Source organism: Elephantulus edwardii, unplaced genomic scaffold, assembly GCF_000299155.1.
Source record: "Elephantulus edwardii isolate Elephantulus edwardi_28Jun2011 unplaced genomic scaffold, EleEdw1.0 scaffold00006, whole genome shotgun sequence".
NCBI classification, from domain to species: domain Eukaryota; kingdom Metazoa; phylum Chordata; class Mammalia; order Macroscelidea; family Macroscelididae; genus Elephantulus; species Elephantulus edwardii.
In genome coordinates, this window is record NW_006399756.1 from 15,862,014 (window position 1) to 15,865,026 (window position 3,013).

The following is a 3,013-nucleotide window of genomic DNA, read 5'->3' on the forward strand; positions in this document are numbered from 1 at the left end:
AATTTTCAACAAAGTACAAGAATTTAAATCATTCCTTTCTTTAATTTTGTAATTCTTTACTGTGGAATAGCTCAGAATGTCAGTTCTGATTTAGGTAACAGAATTGATAACTGAGCAAGGAAATGTAATTTGGATTATAAAATTCTTGCTTTAATAAAAATTCCTCAATCGTGAAAAAAAAAAAAAAGAAAGTAGTGGGTTCAGAGTCTGCAACTCTGCACTGGTTTCTGAAGCTGTAAATGACAGCAGGAGTAGGCTGCCCATTTTTCTACCTGAAAAGTTGCTGTTGGATCTGAAACTCGAGAAAACTCGGCGTTTGAATTAGCACTGGAACTCCTTGTGGACTATGTCACCCAAACTGCCACTTTATGCGTCAGAATGTTTGAGTATCAACTACTCCAAACTAGTAATAACTCCTTGTGATAATTTAATGTATCACTCCCCTGGGCAAATTTGCATTTTAGCAGAGGAATTCAAGAGACTCTGGGTCAAATTTCAGAACATGGACCATTCTGAGGCTTGGCAACTCACACCATGCCCAATATGCTTCGTTGACATTTTAGTGAATTAAGTTACACCAATACCTTTTCATGGCATTGTCAACCCAAATCCATCTAAATAAATCAATGTTTCGAGCTTAGCTGACACATTTGGCAGGAAGAGCTATTCCACCTGCCAGTTCATTGGTCAGCTAATAAGACCGCTCTATCAAAATATGGAGAAGACATTTTCACATTAATAAACAAAAGAAGCAACACACCCTACACTCCCCCCACCCCCCTGACCTCTGTTTTCACTGTAGCAGCCTGACTTGGGCGGCTAATTGCAAGGTTGGCAATTTGAAGCCACCAGCCACCATAAAGAACAAGGATGAAGCAGCCTGCCATCTGAGACTGTTGAAAGCCCTAAGAGACTGCTGTACTATCATCATCATCATCATCATCATCATCATCAGTGTGTGTACCATCCAATCAGGCCTGACTGGTACAGGAGGAGATTGTCCCTCCTTCTCCAGCAGAGCATCTGGTTATTGTACTCTTTCTTATATGGTCAGTGTAAGTCAAAATCAATTTGATGTTAGTGGGCTTGGATTCTCAGAGTTCTGGATAAAGATTGTAAAATCTTTACAAAAAGATATTTGCAAAGGGAAAGATTTTAAAGGACAAAGAGTCAGGGAAGATGAGACCTGTGCAGAAGGGTCTGGAATAATAGCACCATTTCACGATCCATGAGTGCTGGCATTTTTTTATTCTTTACAGACATTCTTTAATTTCCCCTCAACTCTTGGAGCTTTTCGTCGAAGGACAAAATCGATTTCCTACACTGCATGCAGTGCTATCAAAGGACATCCGGGCATATAATAAATTATCAGATGACACAGTTATGTACAATTATAAATACTAGCATTTTATTAAGTTGCATTAATACACATCACTTAATGGGAAGGAACTGTGCTGCAATCCTGAAGGCACGAGGTTCAAATCCACTAAACTACTCCATGGGAAAAAGATGGTCAGTCTCCTCTCGTGTGATTAAACTGCCTCTGAAAACCCACTGGAGGATCGGCCATGGCTTGGTGCTGACTTGACAGCACACAACAACAGCATCAGTTCCTATAAAGTGTCTGTGTCATGTAGGATAGGAGAGCTGCACAAAGGCAACAAACTGCTCCAGAAATGGTAAGATTAAGTCGCTAATGTTGCCAAGATAATACAGTAGATGTGGTACTTTTTATGTTCTCTCATATTCACTTGTTCATATATAGAAATAAAAAATGTATAATTACCCATTTAATGTTCACTGTATGTTGTTGAGTTGACCACAGCTCATAGCGAACATATGAGCAGATCTGAGACTTGCTCTATTCCTCACCATTTCTGATATGCTCAAGTCCATTATCACAGTCACTGGGTTAATCCATCTTGCTGAGAGTCTTCCTCTCTCTAATTCTTCACCTTCCCCATCATGATGTCTTTTGCCAAAGATGTACATGCCTAAAGTATGTCAGATGGAGTTTCACTTTTCTTCCTTCCAAAGAGCAACCCAATTGTGCTTCTTTCAGTACAGATGTATCTGGGGTTTTTTTGGCAGTCTATGAGATTTTTCAGTGTTCTTTTCCAGCACCACAGTTCAAAAGTATCAATTCTTTGGCATCCTTATTCATTGCCCAACTTTCAGAGGCACTGGAAGCAATTTGCTAATGGACACACAAAATAACTTTCATATTGACCATGTTTGTAATGTGTTATGTTGCATGCTATGTGCCAGTGAGTCAGAACCAACTCCAAGCTAACACGTCAGTAGGTTCTCAGAGGCCGTAAATGACACCAGAGGAGATTTCCCATCTTTCTCCTGTGGAGTGGTTGGTGGGTATGAGCCGTGTGCCATTGAGTTGGCAGAACAACTTCTTCTTTTTTTAATTAATTAATTTTAATGAAAGTTTACAAAAACTTTGGATTTCCTTTAATTCAGTGTTGCAATTTTTTCCTGCCCAACCTCCCCAGCCCCCAGTTCGCTCTGCTCTTTGAAAAGTAAGAGAAAAATTCTTTCATTATTATACAATCCCTCCCCTCCCAAGTCCACTCCACTATGCAGCCCTCATGGCAGAACTTCTTACCACTAGGGCCACCAGAACTCCCTAATGCTTGCTAAACACTACAGCTTTTAGTATGAATTACATCTCAGCATCAAGAAAACAAAATTTCTCACCGTTGGGCTAATAGACAACATCATGGTAAGTGGAGTTGTGGTTATGTGCTGTCAAGTCGACCATGACTGATAGTGACCCTGTGAATGAGGGACCTGAACCCTGCCCTATCCTGTACCACTCTCACCGTCTACAATATACTTCTTTTTTTTTTTACAGTGAAAAGCTTTTATACGTAGGGTTGTTGAGAGTTTTTGGTTGTTGTTGTCTTTTGTTTTTTTTTTTAATTTATTTTTCATTGCAATGAACATCTACAGAGATTTTGGAATTCCATTCATTCATTGTTGTACCCTTCTCCCCGCACAA